Source organism: Schistocerca piceifrons, chromosome 5 (genome assembly GCF_021461385.2).
Source record: "Schistocerca piceifrons isolate TAMUIC-IGC-003096 chromosome 5, iqSchPice1.1, whole genome shotgun sequence".
Lineage (NCBI taxonomy): Eukaryota > Metazoa > Arthropoda > Insecta > Orthoptera > Acrididae > Schistocerca > Schistocerca piceifrons.
Window position 1 is genome coordinate 218843281 of NC_060142.1, and position 12305 is coordinate 218855585.

At 39.1% G+C, this 12305-nt stretch overlaps 1 protein-coding gene across 1 annotated transcript in view; it reads right to left on the reverse strand.

The window, feature by feature from the left end:
• Positions 1-12305, reverse strand: part of LOC124798902 (spatacsin) — a 369496-nt gene that overhangs the window by 168573 nt on the left and 188618 nt on the right. The gene's annotated exons all lie outside the window — the stretch shown is intronic.

Here is a 12305-nt window from a genome sequence, read left to right on the forward strand (position 1 = left end):
TAATTTTTCCATGCAGCAATACTCATAAAAAACAAAAAAAAAATCCATAAAAAATTTAAAAACTTTGAATGACTGCCGGTCAGCCAAGGTGCTGTGAAACCTAAGTCAATGCCAAAGTGACATCAGACAGTACCTGGGTAAAGAAATATGCAGAGTACCTGGACACTTAAACAGTTCTCTACCGCCCTGTTCGACATGTTCCTTTACTGTGCATAATGCACTTTTAACATTTTTCATGTAACTTTCTATGTAATTGTTTCTCTCGCATTTTAAATGTAAATCACTAATTCAAATAGCCAATGGCCGCGCTAGTGGCCCCACGTTCTTCTTCCCGTCAACAAATAGCAGTACTCTGGTAACTCTGCTTTACCACTTTGCTTCCTTCTTTGCGTCTGTCACTCCAGGTTCTGCACTTGTTGGTTGCATTCGGGGTTCTTCGAATATTTCATTACCCAGGCAGTCGTCCGTAGTACTATTAGGTGTCAATTTGATGTTGACTTAGGTTTCACAGCACCTATCCTGATTGGCAGTTTTTAAATATTTTTTATGGATTTTTTTATGGGTATTGCTGCGTGTAAAAATTATCTCCAGTCTCTTGCTATTTTCAGTACAACACCTGAATATGGGCATATAAGAGCACGAAACCATTTATGTGTTAAATAAAAGAACCTTAAAACTGGAACTGTATTTTCAACCTCTGGCATAATGCTCAGTAGCGGATGTTCCTCCGACAGGATTGTTTGTAATTTCAACTTACTGGATATTACCTTTTTGTTTAACCCTCCATTTACCAAGCTTTTCACACCACTGTTTTACCAAGCGGGGTATTTGCACTCCCCCAAAAAAGTTTTGTGTTTTATTGTAATATTTGTTTTCAGATTTCATTATTTCCGTTGAATGGGTTTATTTAGTACTGAAAAACAGCTTTTCAGGTTATTAGAAGTATTTAATCAGATCACAGATACAAAGTACAAAAAATTTTTTATATCTTTCACTAAATTCAGTACTCAATGAACAGAAAATTAATAATCTATGTACCTCAACAGTCACTGCAGTAAAATAACATAAGACTTTTTTCAATTTTTCAGTCAAGTACATTTTTGCACTGCATGCACTTCACAGTAACAGTTTCTTCTCTGTGTATATTACAAACAGGTTTCTTGCACGTTACACAAAAGAATCTTGTTTTCCGATCTTCGTTTCTCTTGCAATCTTGACATCGTTGTGGCATTGGTAACTTGAAACAATGGGCCTGGATCGCTGCCATAGGAATTGCAGTACCACAAGCTTTCAGTGCATCTTGTACATCTTTATGAAGACCATTGATATTTTTGGCTCTTTCTTCCATGTTGCCTTTGCCGAGTCTAAATGCCAGTACAGTCGTGAAGAGTTTATGTCAGCTTCGGTTATTCTTTTGCCACTTAGGAAATCTTTGAACGTACAGAATATATGCATTCAGTGCTACAATATCTATTATTTCCATGAAGATTCTTAGTGGCCACCGCCTTGTTCCTCTAACAAAACTGTATTCTCTTGTCATTTTGTCCCCATGATCTACAGCAACTTTGGTTTTGTTGTGGCGCATTATGATTTCGGGTTTGTGTTCATTTTCTTCACCACTCAGTTGCCTCTCGTTATGCTGAGTAGAGAGTAGTATTACTGCCATTCCCTTCTTTGGAACATAGGAAACTAGGGTCAAGTCATTTGTGAAACCAAACATTGAAGAGTGAACTTCTCTCTTTCTGTTTGGCAAGAATTCCTTCGGAATCTCTTTCTTATTGGAACGCAAGGTACCAACCAATGTCGTGTTTCGTTTTAGTAGTTCAGCAGCCAATGGAAAACTGGTGAAAAAATTATCAGTTGTTACACCATGACCATTATTCAGAAATGGTTTCATCAGATCCGAAATAACTCTCAGTCCTTGATTCACTTCCCAAGTATTGTCCACCATTCCAGTGTAAATTTGGATCCGTAATAAGTAAGATGTCTTCAAACCCAAATTTTAATGCCATACTTGCCAGGCTTGCTCTTCATATAAGCCCTAAAACGGCAGTTTCCTCGGTACGTTGCTTATCATTCATCAATAGTCACGTATTCATAAGGATAGAAGTTCTTGCACAAGTTAGACTGAAATTTGTCGAACACTACCCTGATGGCGTTCTCTGTGCTCTTGTGTCTCTGTTGTCAAATCACAAGAATTTCAGTATAGACCAAAATCGGTTTCTTGACTTGGCAGCAGAAAAGAATGGTTGCCAAATGGCAACATTACCTCCCCACAGATCGGAAGCACTTGTGCGATGTCCATTAGCTCGACCAGCTCCTATTAGAATTGCTAATACAGCGTACACTTCAGTTGCATTTATATCTCTTCATGTCATTTTGTTCAAAGAATGAGCTGCATTCCACAAAGAAATTACTCGTTTTGTAGTGCCCCCAGAATTTCACGAAAGTCTGGAGACACTTGTGTTCCAGCCGTTTCAAACACGCATTACTTTAAAGCAGGGCGTAAGGATGAGCATGGGATACAGCACCCATTTATTGTTTGAGCAGGCGAAACTGAAAGGGAGATAATTCGTTGGCGCTGGCAAGTGTTCAGCGCGACCTGCCAACAGTAAGCAAACATGGCCCGGAAGCTCCGTGGCCGACTGAAAAGAGTAAAGTAGCATTGTATAGTTAAAAAACAAATGGAGAGACTAAAAATAGTGACTGTTTATTAGAGGTTGAACTACTGTTGAGAGTACATGGACTGGATGTGGATAGTCAGCCATGATAAAAGCTTATGGATTGATTGTGTTCAAAAATGTGTAATTAACTGATTCTGGGTGTCCGGTAATGTGTGGGCTTACGTCATAAAGTTTAGTTGTTTTTTTTGTACAAAGTGGAAATAAATATGTTCTGGTACATTGAATAATATTCCAAGAGTAGCGTATTTTTTAAATAAGGAGAGAGAGAGAGAGAGAGAGAGAGAGAGAGTGAAAATTTCCCCTGCCTAACAGTGAAATCTTTGGAGAAGCGTCCGGTGCTAGAAGAAGACATTTGTGCTGCAAGAAAGCAGAGCCAGCATTCTTCAACAAGTAAGTCCACAAAAACGCTTAAGCTGTATAGAGAGAGCTTAACATTACACCGGGCCGCCGCAAGAACGTGGCGACCATAAAGAAAGGACCTGAGAAAGAAGGGGAAATATTAAAGAAGGAAAAAATATAGCAACCGAGCGATTCCACGATACTTACCCAGAAATATCGTCTTGATAAATGGTGAAATGATTAAGGGAATCAAGAAAATCACACGACACTGCAGTTAGTCTCAAATCGCTGACACCGCCGTCTACAAACGCTGATGCCGCCGCACACCAATGCCGATGTCGCCGTACACCAACACCAATGCCACCGCACACCAACGCCGATGTCGCATCACACCAATGCGGACACAGCTGTCCACAAAAGCCGACATTGTCGTCCACCTACGCTGACGCCACCGTACATCGGTGCCAACGCCGCCTTCCACCGACACCGGGTGAGCTACTACTGACCTTTGATTGTTTGTGAAGTGTGGGGGGGTTGTGGAAATAAGCGAGTGTACTTTTAATGATAACTAGATTAAAGGCAAAACAAAACACAATGGAAAAAGAACATCAATCCATAGAGTCTGTTGGGGTTATGGGAATTGAAAAACAAGGGGCCAGATTTAGGCGAATTAATGAGGTTTATCAAAGTGCAGTTTGAATCACAGAACACAAAACAGGACAAACTGAAGGCAGAATTAAACTCTAAGTTAGATTTGTAAAACACAAAACTAGGGGCTCAAGTTAATATCCTAAGTAATCAGATGCAAGAATGGAAAAAAGAATTGAAAAAAGAATTGCCCGATTCCCTGAGTGAACAGACAAATATTTTATTTAAGGATTTAGAACAAAGAAATGAAGCTCATCTAAAAGGGTTAGTTCAAAAATTAGAATATGATGTAGACTGTAAATGTAGTAATTTGGAAACACAATCTAACGAAAAATATGACTCTTTGCAAAACGTATGTAATGTTACATTTGATGTGGTCGAACGAGAATTAACTATGCTAAAAACCAATGTCCAGAAACAAGATAAGTTGCTCCTCCTAGTACAGGCGCAAATTTCAGAGGTCAAATCACGGGTGGAAACTGTAGATCAGAACTTCAAAGAAAAGTTAATGACTGCAGAGCTTATAAATTTGAATGGCTTAGAAGAACAAGTAGAAGAATTAATAGGACAAAAGGTTGAAGAGAAACTAAGTGTTGATATCTCTTCACCTATAGTAACTTCCGATTTAGATAACACCAAGAAAGACTTAGAAACTTCAAGGAAAGAATTCAAGCTTATGCAGGAGAAACTAGAGAAAGGTACAGTTTCCCAAAATATATTAATTAAGGACATGATAACTGATTTGCAATGGGGATCAAATTCAGGCTTGTCAAGACAGTTTCCCAAATTCCAACCAGATGGGCAGGTACACCCCACCCATTTTTTAAAACAGTTTAACCAAGCCATACCTAAAAGTTGGGAGGATGATAAGAAAATAGAGTTTGCGGTAGGTTATTTGGAGGGTGAAGCTTCAGAATGGGGCACAATAAATATTGAAAACATCCTGGGAAGATTTTCAGAGAAAGTTTAAGGAAAAATATTGGTCTTCAAGTGCACAAGGCAAGAGAAGTTGATCTCAGATTTGTGGGATCCTAAATACTATAGTAATGCCTGGGGTACAATGCACAAGTATTTTGATTGGCATTTGACAAGGGCGAAATATGTAAGACTGTATCCTATTAAGAAGGCTAATGCGCAAACCCTGATCAAGTGTTTACAAGAATATTTTATAGCTACAAGTAAACTGAGGCGTTTTCTTTCTGATAATGGACCTCAGTTTACCAGCCATGAAGTTAAGGAATTTTTAGCCTGGGAAAATATACGACACATTTTAATATCCAACTATAATCCATCTTCAAACCCTTGTGAAAGAGTTCAAATGGTTCAAGTGGCTCTGAGCACTATGGGACTTAACATCTGAGGTAATCATCAGTCCCCTAGAACTTAGAACTACTTAAACCTAACTAACCTAAGGACATCACACACATCCATGTCCGAGGCAGGATTTGAACCTGCAACCGTAGCGGACGTGCGGTTCCAGACTGAAGTGCCTAGAACCGCTCAGCCACACCGGCCGGTCTTGTGAAAGAGTAATGAAAGAGATTGGTAGGTTGTGCCGCACTTATTGCCATGACACTCATACCTCATGGGCGGAAAGAATTAAAGATTTTGAGCTTATTCTAAATGAGCTACCGCATTTGTCTACAGGAATGATGCTCGTAGAAGCCATTGGCAAGCCATTTATAGGAGAACCTCTAATTAAGTGTTTTCGTGGACGGAGCAAAAAGCTGCTGATCACCAAGCAATTCAGGAAAGAGTTGGTAGAAACTTACATAGGAGCGCCCAAAAAATGGTAGATAAATACAATGCAACCACAACCGACCCAGAATACCACGTAGATGACTTAGTAAAACAACACCTTCGAAGCTCAGCACTGAAAAAAGAAACACACAATTTTTTTCTGAAATACGTAGGACCTTATCGTATTCAATCAATAGTACACCAAAAAACCCTATATTTAGTAGATCCTGGGACGGGAGAGGAAAAGGGAATGTATAATGTTAAGGATATAAAACGATATGTACAAAACCCCCAGGGACGTTGACGTTCCGTGTGAATGGGCGGAGTGACATCCACCAGTTCCCGAGTTGGGTTCAGTGTTACTTCCACATTAGTTTTCCTACACTGAACTCCCTTCAAATCTTTGACTATCCTATAATCTATTTAAACCCTTAAGCTATCCTATCATATTAGTATTAAAAGAGACCAATTGTGACTACACAATTATGACTAATTTAAGGAGTCACAATAAACAGTAACCTCTAAGCATGAGATAAAACTAACAGGGTATCATTCTAACAGGAAATATAATATGATGGTACTGTTTAGGAAGAATGATACCAAGATGACATAAACTGAACATGTGTATGAAATATAGAGTGAAGTGACTAACTGAATAACTATTTGATTATAGTGTATATAATTTCTATTTTTATAGAATGTTTTATATTTTTTGTAAAGTGTGATGTGATTGGGGAGGGTTTATATCTAATTTTGAAAGGGGTGGCTAGCATAGGCACAGACACAACCTACACACCACGCCCTTCATACAACCCTCGCAAACAAGTGTGACTGGTTCGTCATAGTTTGCCATTCCATAGGAGTTGCTAAGACCTTTTCTTCGGGGACTTCAAAGGTGACGGTGAGAATATCCGTTCTGCAGGAGACGCCGAACATCATACCTCCTCCGGCTTGTCACTTAAGTACCGGCGAAGTGGGGATCCTGGGGAAGGGGGGTGGGAAGGGTTTCCTGTCTTTGCAGCTGTCTTCTTTCTTTCTTCGATCTCAGCAACCAATTCTTTTATTTTCTTTCTTACTTCTCTTAAGAGTACCAATCTATCTTTCCCTCTGTCCACATTCATATACTTCTATTGCTGAAGTCCTTCTCTTTTCCGTGATTTCTCTAAATCTTCAACTAAGAACCTCAGTGGGCTGAAGAATCAGGACGCATGGTCACACTTCCACACTCAAACAAGTAAATAAAAAGACGCAGACAACCGTCGCAAATAAGGGGGGAAGTAGTGCTCAGGAAGGGCTTGAGCACATGTGCTAAGTAATGACGGTTGCACACCTCAAGTGAAATGGTATAGTAAGCTTAAGCTAAAGGAACAAGGGGGGGACGAAGTGTATATCCACCTGTGTTCATAGCTATAGTAGCGCAAAGTAATATGAATGGAGATAAAAAGAAATACATATTAAGCCAGAGGTATCAAGTCAAATAAGTTTCTGATGAATAATAGGATTGTGCAGACCGAATAGCCCGAAGAAAAGAAATAAAGTTACAACAATGGACGAAACATATTTAGTTATTGAGGCTATATCAGTGAGCTGTAAGCAATGAACAAGCGAAGAATTTAAGCAGGTAGGCTGAGGGACTTAGAAGGAGGAAAGGAGAGGTAGATAGAAATTTTACCAGGAAATTTTAAATAAAATAATGTGCAGAGGAGTATGAAAGAGGCAAGACTATGAATCATTGTTAGAGAAGATAGGGTGGGCGCATCCGATATAGATGAAATGAGAGAAAGAGAGGCAGGTAGGCAGACCCGGAGGCTGACCTATACTGTGCGGGCAGGGGCACCAAAAAGGGGATTGACCTGTACCATAGTTTAGTATAAATGGAAGGGGCATACCTACCCAAGGATGAGGAAGAAGATGTTTTCATAGTATGAACCCTCACGTAGATTGGAACCCAAAGGGAAAGGGTGGTATAGTCCTTGCACCACTGACTGCAGTAGACAGTGTATTGCAGTAGACAGTGGAAATTTGGACACTTCTTGACATAAATGAAATTTCTGTTGCTGTTGCTGTTGCTTATGTAATTTTGCAACTATGTATTACCTCAACAGTAAAATAATGACATAAAGTTATTATTTAACATTCTTTATGCCTGAAGTTCAGTTCTACAAATCCATTCAGTTGTTGGTGTACTATTTTCTTTCAAGATTATGGCAACAACAAGAACAGAACTGTTACAATAGTTAATTATCCTTAGATGCCATATTCTTTGCCTTTCAGTAGGCGTGAACATCCAACACACACAGCCAAATGCAACTAGTGCAAGTTTAATTAAAAACTTTTCTCCACTGTATCACTTTTGTAAGTCGGCTCTCTTCGCTGTGTCAAATTGCAGTGCACCATGAGCCTGATGTGGCAGTTCCATATAACGACATAAACCATAACATAAGACAGCAACTGATTTCATATTCAAAATGAATAAATCCTAAGTTCTAAATATAATTTCTCTGGAACTACTAACTGGGTTATGGAGTGTGAAATGCTGTTCAATTTTCTCCTTTTTAACTACGATACTAGCAGCAGAAATTACTAAAGATACATTTTAAAAAGTAAATTTATACCTGTAGCCTTGTAATTAACGTAGCAGTGAAAAGGGACAATACGCCAATTACTGAAGAGTTTTTCACAATTTGTTTGGATGAAAACAGAAATGCAATACCTTAAACAATCAGGCAATACCTCAAGTGGTCAGCTTAGCTGAAATATCCTGTATATAACAACCACATCACAGCGTAATAAAACACATGTTCTTGAATGACACTGAGGGCCCAGAATAAGGTGTATTACATACTTTGCATCATTCTCCCACTCCCGTTCTGGTCATAATGTTAGTTTCCACACACCAGAAGTCTTTGGGCCAGTGCCTGTGCTTGTTGAGCTCATTTCCACTAACTCTGTCTTTGAACAATACAGTCTGCAAAGCTATATGACATATGTATGAGATGGCTATGCACAGTGCATTGCAAGGCACCCACTCAGAAATGAAAGTTTCGTCTGTCAGCATATAGCATACTGAAATAAGGATTTTACAGTTAGAAGCAGGGAAGGACTTCCTGTAAACAAATTATTATGGCTGCAGAACCCTATGATAAAAAAGTTCCATTCTTTTGTCTTTCCATATTTCATACATATTGCAACATCTCTTGTTACAACACTCTTTTAAATTTAATTACATGAACACCCTTACCTGAACATTCAAGTACTCATTAGTAGTATATGTTAATTTTAACCTTTGTACCAAATTTGAAACATAAATTGCACAGCTAACACTGAGAAACAACCCAGCACAGACAGTATATGGTCAGCAGCTGTTCTGTCACATACTGACACATTGTTAGTAGAAGATAGGAAACGGGGAGTGGCCCATAAGCAGGCAGGTCTAAATATGTCGCACACGTGCTTGTGGCACTTGACATCCTCCAATATGAGGTGTGTTGAAAAAGTAATGACCCTTCTTCTTTCCTATGTAAACCAGTGAAGCACAGGAGACTTTCTTCATTGGAGATGTGGTGGAGACATTCACACCCAGTCATGAATTTTTTCCTACAGACAGACAGTTTCTGTCACTGGTAGTTAGCCTATGAGTCAGGACTTGTAAAGAGGTTGGTTGTAAAATGATGGAATGAACTGAGAACTAAAATTTTGCCAAAAGCATCTTGATACCCAAGTGAAAACCATTTGCAAGATTCAGACCCTCAACAAGCCAAAATGACAATGTAATTGCGCAAGTGCAGACTTTGGTCATGAAAGACCATCACATTATGAGAACATGCAAATGAGATAGGGGTAAGCATGAACTGGTACATTTAATTTTGATTGATGATTTGTGCTGAGGAGAATTTCCGATAAATTTGTACCAAAACTGCTGACAATGGAGCAGAAGCAACACCACCCGGAAATCATACAGAACATGCTTGACAATGTAAACGGTAATACCAACTTTCTGAACACCTTGGTAGCAGGTTATGAGATATCAGTTTATGGGCATGATCCAGAAACAAAGATGCAGTCATCACAGTGGAAACACCTGATATTCTTGAGGCCAAAAGAAGCATGTCAAGTCCGTGGCAATGTCAAGGTCACGTTGATCGTTTTCTTTGATTCTCATGGGCTGTTGCAGCATGAGTACACAACACAAGGCCAAACAATCACAAAGAAATACTGCCAGCAGGTCCTTAGTCATTTCCATGATGCAGTGCAGTGCAAATGATTGGATCCTTGGCAGCAAAAACTTGGCAGCTTCATCCTTATAACATTCCCACCAATTCTGCACATCTGATTCAGACTTTTCTCACCAAACATTACATTTCTGTGGTTCATTAGATTCCCTACTACCCTGATGTGGCTCTGCATGGCTTTGGTTATTTTTCAAGCTAACAATGCCCCAAGAGTTACACAATTTGAATCAAAGGGAGACTTCATGAGAAATGTGACAATTCAGCTGATCTTAATTCCAAAAGACATGTTCCAGAATTTTTCCAACAATGGTAAGAGTGTTGGGAGAAGCGAGTGCATTCTCAAGAAGACTACTTTGAAGGGGACGAAAGTTTCGTACTTACAAACCAATGAACGTTTTTCTGCCAACCTAAAATATTATTTTTTTGAACACACAATGTATATCTGCTTTCATTCAGGAGCCAAAATTGAACTAGTTTTGTCTTCTAACCACTGCAAAATTTCTGCATTCTTTGTTGTTTGAATGATTACTGGCATTATCCATGTTGGTCAGGCAATAATCCTGTAAATCGCATCATAAATCCTATATATCTATGTTTAAATTAACCACTATTCACATCCTCATGTTAACTGCTAGACTCATCGGATGTAAGAGGATAAGTCAATTATTGTCTGCAAAATAGTTACAAAATTTTATTGTATTCAAATAGGAAACTTACAAGTACATCATTTTTCGACATAGTCTCCTTGTGTTTCAATGCACTTGGTCCATCACTGAACAAGCTTTCTGATGCTATCATAAAAGAAGGTTCTCGGTTGAGCTGCGAGCCAGGAATGCACAGCTTTTTTCACTGCTTCGTCCAAGGCAAATCGAGAGCCCCTTAATACCTGTTTGGGTGGACCAAACAAGTGATAGTCAGAAGGGGCAAGATTGGAACTATATGGAGGATGATCCAGTACTTCAAATTTGAGTTTCTGGAGCGTTTCAGCTGTGTGGGTAGCAGTATGCAGACGGACATTGTCGTGCAACAACACAACACCTTTTGACAGCTATCCTCGGTGTTTTCTCCGAACTGCAGGCTTTAGCCTGGCAGTAAGCATCTCACTGTAACGTACACTGTTTGTTGTTGTGCCCCTTTCCCCCTAATGTTCCAGTACTGGACATCCCGAAAAACCATAAGCATCAGTTTTCCTGCGGACGGTTGAGTCTTGAACTTTTTCTTGCATGGAAAATTTGAATGTTTCCATTCCATACTCTGCCTTTTACTCTCTGGCTCATAATGAAGGATCCAAGTTTCATCACCAGTAATGATTCTGTCAAAGAAGTTGTCCCCTTCGTTACCATAGTGATCCAAATGTTCTTTTGCAGATGTCCAAGCACGTTTGTTTATGCAACTGTGTGAGTTGTTTTGGGACCCATCTTGGACAGACTTTATGAAACCCAAGTCTGTTGTGGATGATTTCATAGGCAGAACTGTGACTAATCTGCAGACAATGTGCCACTTCGTCAATAGTTAATTGTCTATCTAAGAGAATTTTTTCACGTGAATGCTCAATGGTTTCTTCATTTGTGGAGGTAAATGGTTGTCCGGCTCCTTCATCATGCGTAACACTTGTGCGAGCATTTCGGAATTTTTCAATCCATTTGTAGACCCTCCGTTGTGGCAAAACACTGTTCCCGTACTGTTGCGAAAGTCTTCAATAAATTTCAGCCCCTAATACACCTTCCGACCACAAAAAAGAAACAAATCAACGAACATTGCTCTTCTTTGGTGCAAATAGACAGCAGAGCAGCCATGATTAACAGCATGGCAGAATAATGAAACTAAACTAGCAGCTTGAAAATTGCAAAGATATAACAACAAATAAACAAAACATGCACCATCAACGTAAAACGACAGTACTACCAAAATAAACAAAAATATAATTAAATTGTGGATAATAATTGACTTACCCTCGTATATGTTAACTCTGCACGTGTGATAAAGGCTTAGTCTGATGATGATGATGATGATGATGTGTGAGACATAATAAACCTATGTCCTTTGACAGTTGGCACTTTCAAACCACCATTGCTCTTTGAATCCTGGCATATGTGCTTCTTGGTATGATTCTCATTGTGTCAGGTCTTATTGAGATAAATAGTATGGTGATGACGTTATTTCCAGATGTTGAGCATTTTTCTTAGCAAACTGCCCTAGCTGCTACAATATTGGATATATTCATCAGATTGCATTTTACACCATTGAATTTTCTGTAAGTGAACCACAAAGTTTTCAGAATAATGCCAATTACATGGCAGCTTTCAGTTAAATCTATTGTGTATGATATCTGCCGTCTCTTGCTGCATAGGATATTTGCTGTGATCTTAACATTTCAATATAGTGGAGTGAACAACACTTTTTTAGAAACCATCTAAATCAGTGACAGTTCTTCTTCCAATAATATCTGTCTTCTGAGACTGAAATTTCAATTATTGTTCACAGATTTCCATTATCTGTGCCACTGTACATTTCCTGCTCTGTTGTAGGATGCAGTGCAGACAAGTTTTCCTCTCTTCTTCTTGCATATGACTGCCTTTGTTTGACTGTGTGTCTTATAAATGAGTCTTTTTGACTCACAAACAGGAATCCCTTAATACAATTCAGTCAACAGTTGCACAGC